Below are 13694 nucleotides of genomic sequence, written 5' to 3'. Positions count from 1 at the left end.
CTAATTGATATCGATAAATTGCTTTTTTAACACCCTACATTGTAGATAATAATCCAGTTGGAGAATAAAAAGGGGCCACTCCTGCTGGTGTGAGGGGAAAAAAACAACAGTACACCACGTTCAGCACATCAGATCCATTAGTTTATGTTCAGTTATGTGGGATAGGATTTAGAAAATGTAGAGACTTTTTTCTGATGTTTGTTTGATCACTGTGTTAACTGTATCTTTTCATGTAGCAGTAATGTCACTTTACATCTTTTATTACACGGCCTATTACATTATCATTACACTGAAATGAGTTAGTTCTTGGCAATGTTAAACCCGCTGTCCATCACTGCCCAACTGTTACTGGTAAAATTCCAGTTAGGTTCACTGAAAGGTTTTTTTTTTTTCGTTTTGTTTTAGTGTTGGTGAAAAAATGAATCTCGCCATGACATTATGCTCAACGTGCAGTGATTCCGAAACTCTGGGCCATGTTTCTTAATGTTACTGATGTTGACACCCCAAAGAACAGGGTGCTAGGATTAAAGTAGCAATCAGATTTGCAAACAAAACAGTTATGACCTCATCAGTCTGATCTCGATCGCTTCTTCCTCTCTTGTTTGTACTGTATGATGGTGAAATGCTGTGTAATTTATCCAGTTTTTCAAAATTGAACTAATCAAATTGCATTGGTGCTCTTTCCCCAGTCTTGAGCTTTTTATACTTTGGACTTCAAGATCATCTACATAGATGACTTCTACACTGTGAGCTTGGGCAACTTGTGTATTGACCCTATTTTATTTTATTCTTTTTTTATGTCCTTTGATCCAAACTCTTTTATGTACATGGGTGTGTGAAATATCTCCTTTGCAATCTGTTTTCCATCATCAGTTTCTTACAAATAAAACAGTATTACATGTGTATACTGACGAGCTGTTCTTATTGCTTTACCCTTTTTTCGAATGAAATATTTTAGCCAACTCTCTAAAAAAACAAACAAAAAAAGAGCAAGAAGTAGTCACTTATGTGAATTGAGTTCATGCAGATATGTTGCCTGGCTAGTTTAGTCAGCATTGAGAGAACCAATCAGCTTCGAGTCTGAGATCACTGCTGAACTATGTACATGCGTTATTTAAAACGTCAACACCCTTTTACAGAGCCCTACTTTCTAGGCTTTTACCAGGTCAAAGTTTGGTACAAATAAAAACGAATTGATTGTCTATTCTTACAATGAAAGGCATGCAACACCTGGTTCTGTGTCATATTTGAGAAATAAAGTTTGACGGAGAAGCACCTTTAAGTGCGATAGTGTCCACAAACATTTGGCCTCTGTCTGACACATTCCCCCCGCACCCACTAATAAATTCCCCCATTCCCATTAATAACGTACAGAGATAAATGCTGCTGTGTCCATAAATACCGTCTCACTGCTAAATACCGTCATGTTTATAATTTCTCCTCAATTTGGTCACTTATATCAGTTTTATTTTTGCCCTCTTCTACATACTCAAAGACATTGTTGATTGGTTTGTCTTTTTGTGATTGACAGGACCGAGTACGCTATGCCTCCTGCCATGGAAGGCTGCAGCATGGTTAGGTTTTATCATCTCTAGATCTGTTATGTCATTGAGGAGCAAAATTACTGCAAAACTATTACATTTTCTAATACAATGCTTTCTATGATAAGTACACTCTTTAGATAGCACTTTCAATACATTGTAATACCTTCACCAAAGTAATTTATAGAATAATTACTGCTCACATCACTAATGCATACTGATTTTGTTTAAAAAGAAAAGAATCATTGATACTGATACTGTTTCTATTCAGAATAAGAGTAACTCAAGTATCAATAAGGAACAGTTATAATATACCGTATTGAATTTCAGAATCTTTTAATCTCTCCATGTACTATTGTACCCTGTAACCTACTTCTACGCTTTTCTACTAAAAGTGAGAATCACACAGAGAGTGAGAGGGAAACCCAGAGGTTCTTCATAATTAGTCATCATGTGTGCTCCTGTACAAAGTTTCTTTGCACCACTTTATGAAACCCGCATACTAATGCAGCAGCCCAACTAATTTCTTGTTCCTGAGTACTTGAATTGTACTTATGATGAATTCTTCCATATTTGTTGCACCATGCTGTTTCACAGCGATATAAACAACAGGCCATGTGTCTGCTCTCTGAGACAGTGGCAAGTAGCAGTAAATTAATATCACTCAAGATATGACTTTGCAGATTGTACAGTTTGAATACAAGCACACAAAACATAAAGATTTATAGTAAGTTAGTTCATGGTTTTGATCATAGAAAAAAAAAGTGAAACGCGAGGTGCTTTCTAAATGAATGTATGGATAAATGTTCTCATTCTCTATGAGCAATCACAATTCCAGTCTTTTCATTTTCATTCATGAGTTGGATTTATTTCGGAAAAGGTTTCACTGTTATCAAACTGTAGCTTGTGTATTCAGTTAGATATTCTACATTCATACGTTTTGCCTGTAAATATTTTCCTTATCATGGTGTTTTAAAGTCAGCTATCCCTATTTGTAATCGTGCCATTTTACACGATCTGGATTTTGCACAGTGCGTCAAATATACATGCACACATCCCACATGCTGTGGCAAATGCTAATACACCCATGCGCCTTTAGAGGAGTGTATTCTGGGAGTGCTGCTGGAATGTTTCAAAAGCCTGAAAAGAAATGCCTCTGTGCTGAGACATTGTGCCTTCTGGAGGACTAAATGCGGAAGAAGGGCAACACTAAAATGGTCAATCATATGATTTCATCTTTGTCACATACAAAGAAACAGTTGTCAGCACTGCTTGTGCTTGTACCCTTACAATCTTACTTGGAGCTCACTTTATCTAAAAATGTATTCCGCTTTTATTTTTGAGGTTTAGGATACACTTCAGATATTTTAGTGTGCATCAATATAAGTTTTACATATAAAGAATGATTATAGGAGCTATATAGTGTTGGAGTGTCATGGGAAGAATTCTGAAATTTCAGCTTAAAAATTAGCTCGTCTCTCTATGTTCGTAAACCACTCAGGAAAGTGTCCAGATTAGCCACGCTGTACTGTACTTAGAGATTTTCTAAGCATAAACAGTTAACAGGATTAACAGTGTGGGACTTGTTTCCTGTATAAAATTATATGCAACCCAACAGCTCTGACAACTCTCACAGTGATTTGCTATTACCGTATTATTAAGGGAACTTGTAGCAAATACGCAACATCATTTTTTTGAGTTTTAGGAGAATTTTCTGTCCCCAGGCTCAACAATTATAGTTTTCTATTAATTTTCTTATAATAAACATCTTTTGTGATGTAACTTACTCAGATATATGTAGTGAAAACAGAGGGAGCATGGATAGTTAGGCTGCATGTTTGAGCAGTTGCTCCTTTGGCCATTTATAGTTTTAATTAAAAGCTAGGGGGTGTTTAATTTTCAGCTGTACGTAGTAACCAGAATTTAAACCTTGATTACATGTTGTGAATTACACTGGTTTTCATTTTTCTTATTTAAAATAAATTTAGATCAACTGGGACACTTTAGAATTTCCAAATGATTCGATTTTTTCTTAACATTAAAAAAGCAATTTCACCAAAATATCAAACATTTTTAAAATCCTCAAGGTGAAACGTTTTGAAACATTTTACAATAAAAAACAGTCATGCATATTTAATAAATCAGATTTCGTAATAATAAACATTTCAAATTTGTAAACTACATATGAAATGTTGACTTGGTAACATTCTTTTTCTTTTTATTGCAAAAATAAACCAAGTAACTTTTTTTGTTATTCTGTATTTTCCAATTTATAACCAGTGTTTTCTTCCACATCTATCCAAACTTCTACATGCATCAAAGTATACTCAAACAAAAAACTCTAACAGCCTGTGTCCTGATGATAATTAGGATTTGGCCACATGAGGGCAAGTAGATTAATGTAATTGGAATACTTTATTGAAAAACTCTTGCATGGCTTCAAAATCGTGTTTTATCAACATTTTCTTGTAAAATGAACACAGTTTTTGCCTTTTGTTATTAGGCCACAACTTAAATGCTTCTAGTTGTATTGTCTTAATAAAAGCTTATGTCCCCTGAATTCACCCAATCTAATTAATTCAATGTCATTTTGCTATATGATGTGCTTTATTATATACTATTGTAATACTATTTGCCATAATTTTATCCCGATTGGCCAGGCAGAGGGACCGAGCTGCAAGTTAGAGCAATAAAGGATGGAGATGGAGGTTGGATGATGTGGAGATGGTGAAGCAGGAAGTGGATAGGATTAGTAAGGAGGAAGTAATAGCAGCTATTAAGAGGATGAAGAGTGGAAAGTTGTTTGGATCAGATGACATACTGGTAGAAGCATGAAGATGTTTAGGAGAGATGGCAGTGAAGTTTTTAACCAGATTGTTTAACAAGATTTTGGAAGGTGAGAGGATGCCTAAGGAATGGAGAAGGAGTGTGCTGGTACTGATCTTTAAGAATAAGGGAAATGTGCAGACCTGCAGTAACTACAGGGGAATTAAGTTGATCTGTCACACCATGAAGTTATGGGAAAGAGTAGTGGAAGCCAGGCTGAGAGAAGAGGTGACCATCTGTGAGCAACAGTATGGTTTTATGCAGAGAAGGAGCACCACAGACGCAATATTTGCTTTGGTTATGTTGATGGAGAAGTATAAAGAAGGTCAGAAAGAGTTGCATTGTGTGTTTGTGGATTTAGAGAAACCGTACAACAGAGTGGCGAGAGGAAGTAAGACAGAGTACATGTGTGTGAATGAGAGGGAGGGCAGTGGAGTGGTACGATTGCAGGGAGAAGAGGTGGTGAAGTAGGAGGAGTTCAGGTACCAGGGGTCAACAGTGCAAAGTAACGGAGAGTGTGTTAGAGTACAGAAAAGAGTGCAGGCAGGGTGGAGTGGGTGGAGAAGAGTAGGAAGAGTGATTTGTGATAGAAGAGTATCTGCAAGAGTAAAAGGAAAAGTTTATAGGACTGTGGTGAGACCTGAGATGTTTATGGTTTAGAGACAGTGACATTGAGCAAAAGACAGGGTGTGGAGCTGGAGGAAGCAGAGCTGAATTGTTGAGATTTTCATTGGGAGTGACGATGATGGACAGGATTAGTAAATATTAATCTTTACTTCCTGAAAACAGAACTAAAGGAAAAGCCATTTATTTGATTTTATTCATTGTATAGAGGTTACAGAGTTGGAGTTTATTTGAGCTGTGTTGACCTAATGGCCCCAGACGGGGGCGGTAGAAGTCTGCATTAGAGTACCTTGAAAAGCAGACGATTTGGTTTGCAAACCTGAAAGTATCTTATGTATACATGAGAATATTTTGTCATTGGACAAAAATGTTCGGAGCTTTTTTCAGAGAGCTAGCTGCTGATGAGCAGATGTATGAGCAGACTAATAGTTCTGAGGTCAATGAGAGAGCTTATGGTGACATGCAAAATCTAAACAGTGATCAGTGAGGAAGAACAGCTGGATTACAGAACTGTGTCTAATCCCCATCTGTTCTGCTTTTCAGCTTTCATAAATGTGAAAGTAATGTTTTACTGGTTAGTGTATGAAACCTTTACCCCCACTTTCAAGTATCTGTCATCCTGTGTGCTGTATGTAATAGTAGCTCTGCATTTGAAATCCTCTTGAGTGTAGCAGCATTAGCAAAGATGAGCCCCCCTCAATTTGAACACTGCTTATGCACCAACCTTTGCTAGCCACATCTTGATAGAGCTCACTTTGTGGACAGGGTCATTATCATGCTGCAACATGTTCTCGTCTCTCGTCTCTCGTCTCTATGTTTCTATCTTTCTTTCTATCTTAGCCACATAAGGGTATTGTGTGTTTTCATACTCATACTCAAGGGTCAGGTGTCCTCATACTTTATAATATAGTCTTCAATATTAGCAGCAGTGATAACACAAAATCAGAATGAGTCGTACAAAAGGGTCTGAAGATCCGTTATCTCCCGCAGACTCGACATAATCTAAGCCTAAAGGTGGCGATCATTCCGACTTGTCTGTCAAATTGAATTAGGAGATGACACTGAAGACACCATAAAGAAAACACACAGGGTATTGAGGTGGGTTATGAATATGTAAGACTGTTAGTGGTATCAGGGAAATTTGACTCTGATACATTAAAAGGCACAGTAAAGTTTTTCATTTATTCATCTTTTATAATCTCTTTATTCTGTTCAGGATCACAATAGACCCCGAGATAAGTATTCTTGGACATTAGCATGCACTAAAATGTTTAACAAAAATAAATGCAACATTTTAAGATAGAAAGTCAAATCACTGCTTAAAAGGCCACTTGAAAACCCTCCTCAATTCTACTTTTACATGTTATTAAATGATAGGGTCTTCTTTTAAGTTGAGGCCTGGTGTCTGAATGTTGTTTTACAGTATATATTGGAGTTATCAACTATTGAAGTCTGTTGTTGTGCAGTCAGCCGAGGTAATTTATTTGATTACAGACAATTGTTATTTAGTTTTTTCTTTTAAATAAATGCACATTTTTTTGAACCATTAACTGTTAACTAGACTAATCGCTCTATGTTTAGGTAACTAGTAGGGATGGAAAGATACACTGATTCGCATCAATGATTTAAAAAGCTTTTCAACGTATTTTCATTGGTTAAAAACAATGTATTTATATATTATTATTAGCAGATGCACTACACTTTTATCATTTAGAAAGTGATCAATAATTTGTGACCAACATTTTATATGTAGATCTACAGCAGTGGTGGAGCTGCATCTTCCTGGAGAAAGAGCAGGAAAAGATCTTCTGGTATTATTTAATCTTTTTTTGTGTGTGAAAGGGCCATGCGTTCGAATTCAAAAGGTACTTAAGTAAAATTATGATTTGCTGTCTGTCTGAACCAAAGAAATAAAAGCAAACTATCTGTACCATATTGAATTGCATAGCATCGTTTTTTTTCCCATTGCATCGTATTACATTAAATTGAATGTGTTAAATCGAAATGAAATTTGATCTCACTGCATCCTAAAGGTGTAAATCGTATCAGATCGCATTGGGAGCTGCTGCATCGAGATGCGAATCGCATCGGCCTCAGTTATGGAGATGCACATCCCTAAAAACTAGTGGAGCCGTACAGTATTTAAGTTTTTACAGTGTATCTCTCTGTCAAAGCTAATGTGAGATCACGAGATTCATGAGTAATATACCAGGAGACCATGTTCTTATTATTTAATGTATGACTAACAAACAATGATAAAGAGAATTGGAATAAAATAGTGTTGTTTAATGTTTTTATGTTAAATCATTATTCAACATCTTCTGACCAATGAGAACTTTGAATGTGACAAAACTGTAGTATAAAAAAAAAGAAGTAGGTTGGCCAAGTGCTTAACTCTATATACATCTATTGTTAAGATGAAATCTATCATTGTATTAATTTAATTCATTCTACCTGCACATCCATCCATGTTTTTGTGTGTGTGTGTGTGTGTGTGTGTGTGTGTGTGTGTGTGTGTGTATAGCTTATGTGAACAATCTGATGTCTAGCCAGGAGAACATGTACCTGCATGTTGGCTGTGTTTGGGCTTGTGCTCTTCCTCCACCACTCTTGCTATCTTGTTTGTCTCTCTTTTTCTACCTCCCACTCTCGCTTTGAAGCTCGGAGCATCAGAAAAGAGACAAGAGGAAATTTAGGGATGCATGACAAAAGGCCTTGGTGAGTGTGTGCACTGTCATCTAGAGCTCGTCTGGTCTTCAAAGAGAGTGAACGAGTTCATATATGCAAAGAACTTTCAAACCCTTTAATTGTGCACTTGAAGTCATATCTACAGAACTGAACAATCAACAATAACCCACACTATTATTAATCAATCTACACATGTCAATTATATGAGGAAGATGTGAAGCCCAGGTTGGTATCTTAATGATCAAATGTGATTTTAAAAAATTGACAGTGTATGAATTGGACACAAACTTTGTTGTTTAAACAAGTTATCATACTGTGGATATGGAAAGGCACTCAAGTATTGGTGTGTGAGAATGTTCCGCACATTTTTACACTGCCATAGCAATTATATATAACATGTTGTACATACAGTATATTAGCATCTATCTATCTATCTATCTATCTATCTATCTATCTATCTATCTATCTATCTATCTATCTATCTATCTATCTATCTATCTATCTATCTATCTATCTATTTAATTTTATTTAATGTAATCTATTACTATTACAAACAGTTTAAACATTCAATTGTGATCAATCGCATGATTGATTTAAGACTTGCTACATTAGTAAAACAAATCTTGGTAATTAAAAAATCTTTTTCGGTGTTTATTTTTAAGGACATCATGAATTAATGTGTTGCTTTGAATAAAATTAGCGCCGTTAAAATGAATTTGCATTAACACGTTATTAATGTGTTAATTTTGACAGCACTAAATGAAATATTAAATAATACAATACAATACAATACAATACAATACAATACAATGTAAAAACTAATAGCAACAATAAATTACTTTTATTGCTGTGAAACTGCATGGTGTTCTGGATGGATTGGTGTCTCGTTAAAAGTGTACATTTCTGCCTCACACCCCATGTTCTCAATGGCTCAGAATTTCCTTTGCACCCCTGACAAGTATAAAGTGCTCACTAAAGATGAATAGGAAACAAATCCCTATTGCCAAAGTGACTCAGGTTTAGTAAAATGCATTGCAAATGCTCATGTTTAGTACAGTAAATAAATTTATTTGATCTGTTTGTTTGGCATTTGTATGTAGTTCATTGGTTCAAACTACTCATTTGTGGCAGTCTAGTCTAAACACACATGGAAGTGGAGTGCCCACAGACCATGTGTTGGGTCATTCCAAAATAAAGAGAAAACATTACTTTAAGGAACTTTAGACACTTTAATCACAATGTCAATTTCATGTCTGCTTCAGTCTTAATATAAAGAAGCATTGGCTCTGAAAGGTTCTGACAGACCTTGAAAACCATTATCCTGCTTTACTCTACACTACATTATTAAGACACTGTTTTCACTTTTTGTAATCATCAATCATTTCATGCATAATCTGGGTATTTCAGCATATTAAAAAAAAACAAGATCACTAAGCACATATATTACAAAATATTATATTTGCTAGAATTAAACTGGAACCATAAATTCCTTTGTTTATAAAGCTACCTCAATATCCCAAAAGCTCTTATCATAGCTCAATTCTGCTACAAATGGCCGTTTTAGGATTTAGTACATGATCTTAATTGGTATAAATGAAAACATGTTAGGCATCCAAACAAGCATTTTGAGTAATTATTATTAATTCTAAATAACCTGTGGATTTCAGCTTTTTGGAACTACATTTTACTCCTCGGTGACCTATAATTGTATAATTATATATTAGGTTTACTATTAATAATAGGTATTAGGTAAATATTAGTTCAGGTTTTATTGTTTCCTGTTAGGGATGTATGTATGACAGATGCAGCAGGTGTTCCTGTCATGTTTTGTTGCACTGCTACCGTTTCTTTCAACTCCCCTTATATTTCTGTCTCTATTAGATAATTAATTTGCTCATAATTTCTTCCAGCACTCTCATATACAGCAGATATAAAAATCTACACACCCTATGTAGAACTTGCAAGTTGTTGTTATAAATGAATGCAACAAAATATAACTGAAAAACAAAAAAAAAACTTTAAGAAAGAAATCAATTCCAAAAAAAGTTGGGATGTTGTGTATAATGTAAATAAAAGCAGAACACATTGATTTTTAAATCTCATAAACCCACATTTTATTCAAAATAGCAGAAAGTAAATATATCAAGGGTATCAAAACTCATACTAAATGTGAAATCCTTTTTTGGAAACCATAGCTGCTGCAACCTCCAGACCAAAGAGAAGAGAGACCTTTTGAATTGTTATCAGCGCTCAGTTCAAAAGCCGCCATCTCTGATGGTATGGGGGTGCATTAGTGCTGCTGGAGGTTGCCTCTGGTAATGCTGAAAGTTATATGCAGGTCTTTGAGAAACATATGCTTTCATCCAGACGACGTCTTTTTCAGGGGAAGCCTTGTTTTAATGTTTTAATTGTTTTTGTGCCAAAATGTTAGACAAATCCAGTGTGAATCCAAGATTCCCTTTATGTTAATTCGAGCTTTAGTACTTTCTGAAAAGACACAGCCTTATTACATGGTGCTTCCATCACCACACTTTATTGTTTTATAACAAAAATATCTTTTAGAATTATGCCCAAAACATTCTGTCTTGGTCTTGTCAGGGTTATGCCAAAAAGACTTCTTATCAACCACTGCACCATTACATGTCTTTACACTTAAATCATTGCCTGTTGATTACATCTCGCATAACTCTGTTCACTGTACATCTTATCTCTTGTTTGTCCCTCCATGCTAATTGTCTGGACATGCTCATTGATGAATCTCTGCTTCAGGTCTCATCAAACAGTATTAAAGACACTTTTGACACATGGTTTGGGGTAATTTGGGTAGGCTTGTATTTTTTGTAAGGAATATAGAAAAATAATAAAAAGCATCGTATATTATATATTTTTTTGGGGATTTAACCATTTATACCATTTATAGCATTGTATGACCACAGAGGTGGAAGCTCTAGGATTTTTACTTTAAACGACAAAGAACTTGAGAGATTTTTTTATAAGCACAATATCATATCAATATATCCACCTAGTAAAGATGCTGCCTTTTAATACCTTTACATACCTACAATCACTATTCACCCACTACTAATACTGAGTACACTTCAGAATCCGACATTGCAACTGCCTGTGCATTTTAGAACATAAATAATGGCACTGGATTTCATATTTTAAACAAAGTTCAATGAACCATCTACCTTGAATGACACGTGATGTTCTAAATGTTCTTTCTGCATGCTGGTCTTTCTTCACGGTTTTTCATAATGCTGTTTAACCGCCTGCCAGTAGTGGTGCTCTCGCTCACGAAACAATGGCGCAGTGGTTTATCGCTTTAGTCTGTCTAACTGTTTCACCTCCTCACCTAAACACTCTGCTCAACCAGATCAGGTTTCAGCCATTAACACGTGATCCTACTTCGATCGCTAACTAGCTGAACTAAATTGCTGTCGTAACTCAGCAGAACTGTCATGTACAGTAGGCGGATGGCATTCTGGAGCCAGCGGATTCATCATTATTTAATATTCAATTCCGCAACAAATATGACATTAAATGTTAAAATGTTTCTTTGTGATTACTTGATTACTCTGTAAAAAAAATTGTTTTATGCAGAACCCTCAAACAAATGGCTGTCCTTAACTATATCAAATACTAATTTTCTGAACTTGCATGCATGATATGTGCAAGGGTTAAATCTTCAGCCTGTCTCTGTGCAAGTTTCTATGTAGCACTATCCAAAGAACTTTTAAATAGCCTAGGGGTCTTTCTTCTATCAGTGCAAGCATCAATATGGTTATTATTTGGGAGCAGGGGGTTGGTGAGCATATATTTTTGGTTGCCTTTCACCCATCACTGAGATTAACTAAATAACACTGAGCTGAGATTGATTGGTATGGTGTTTCCAAGACAACCAGTGGCCTATTCTTAGCCCATAAAAAGAAGTCGGTGCACAGGAAGTCACTTTGTCCTGCGTCTTAGTGAAGTAAACTAATGAACTGAAAGGGACACTCCTAAGGATGAAAGGAGTGTGTGTGTCTTTCTCTCTCTTTCTCTCAGTCCTTTTCAGGTCACTCACTTTTCTTTCAACCAAACATGTGACAGCTATCCTCTGCTTCCTTCATTATTTTTTAAGAGACATACCAGGTCCCTTCATCTCTTCTTCTGCTGTGTGGGTCAGTTTTGTGTTTGTAAGTGAATGAGTGCACTGCGTTAACAGACTGACTCTAGACTTCCGATGAGCTGACCCCTGACGCTTATAGTGATCCTGCTGTAAGAACAGAGGTCAAAGGTCAACACATGTCAGGCAGACAAAGTTCTTCGAGAACCTTAGTTTGTCAATGAGATAAAAGCCACTGCTCCCAGTAGCTGAGAACTGAGGCAGGTTGAGCTTTGACAGTTATGTCTACACTAAAAAACCTACAATAGAAGTACAATTTATAGATCATTAATCATGTATGCAACACACACAAACACACTTTTGGACAAAATCATTGTATAGTAATATGTAATTCCTTTTTAGCACTTTTTATGTCCCCCTCCCCCACTCTCTTTCTGTATGTGCGACTGTGCTTGTGTGTGTGTGTGTGTGTGTGTGTGTGTGTGTTTGTTTATACCTCTGATAATTAAAAGAGCACCAGTGCTCCAAGCATGATCCAGGTGTTCAGAATGCAAAGGAAACACCTGCTCTCTACTTCTCTCACGGTCTCTCTCATGGCCCCTCTCACTCCCCCTGTCTGCCCATCACTTTGTTCTTTGGAGCGCTGCCATTTAATTAACCTTCAGGTGCTGTGAACTGGAAAATGAAAGCCTGTGTGCCTTCTTAACGTGTAGAAGAATGTCTAAGGCCTGAAACTGCAGCGGAAAAACATAGTACAGACCTCTTGTTTGTAAAAGTTTGTTATTATGAAGAACACAAAATTAACAAAAATTGAACCCACTGGAACCCTATTTTTATGTGATAAAAGGTTTATTTACGGTTCTTTATTAGAAACAAGTAGTCTGTGTTTATAAGGCTCGGTTGGTTTAAGGCTTCACTCCAAAATAAATAGCATTTAGAATTATGCATTATTCAGAATTCTTCACTGATTTGTGGAAGCTGTATGCCAACTATAAGGTAGAATATTCAACATACAGCAGACATCACAATAATGCTTTGGAGAGTAATTGATTTTATTGTATTTAGTTTTCTCTAACATTAATAGACTCACTAATGATGTTCTACAGCACAAAAAAAGGTACAAATATGTATCCATAACCTGTGTGATCAATTACTGTAATACTGTAGGCCAAATCTCTTTCTTGTTTTAAGCTTTGCATGTAAATGCCCTTGATATACAACACAGTGGCCCATTATTATATTGTTACTTACAAATTAATCCTATAGTTACTTTTTCTTCTTTCGGCTGCTCTCATTAGGGGTCACCACAGCGGATCATCCGTCTACACACTACTCTGTCCTTCACATCTGCCTCTTTCAAACCAACTATCTGCATGTCTTCCTTCACCACATTCATAAACTTCCTCTTTGGTCTTCCTCTTTTCCTCCCTCTTGGTGGCTCCATCCTCAGCATTCACCTACTGATATACCCCATGTCCCTCCTCTGCACCTGTCCAAACCATCTCAATCAGGCCTCTCTCACTTTGTCCCCAAAACGTCCTACATGCACTGTCCCTCTAATAAACTGATTTCTGAACCTGTCCATCTTTGTCATTCCCAATGAAAATCTTCAGCTCTGCTACCTCCAGCTCCACCTCCTGTTTTTTAGTCAATGCCACTGTCTCTAAACCATACAACATCGCAGCAACATCGTCTCTCCACAGTCCTATAAACTTTCTCTTTCACTTTTACATATACCCTTCTATCACAAATTACTCCTGCCACTCTTCTCCACCCACTCCACCCTGCCTGCACTCTTTTCTTCACTTCTCTAACACACTATCCATTACATTGCACTGTTGACACCAGGTACCTAAACTCCTTCAGACTCCACCACCTCTTCTCCCTGCAACCACACCACTCCACTG

This window comes from Silurus meridionalis, chromosome 16 (genome assembly GCF_014805685.1).
Source record: "Silurus meridionalis isolate SWU-2019-XX chromosome 16, ASM1480568v1, whole genome shotgun sequence".
Classification (NCBI taxonomy): domain Eukaryota; kingdom Metazoa; phylum Chordata; class Actinopteri; order Siluriformes; family Siluridae; genus Silurus; species Silurus meridionalis.
The sequence above is the reverse complement of the archived record's forward strand: the minus strand, read 5'-3'. Positions refer to the sequence as shown.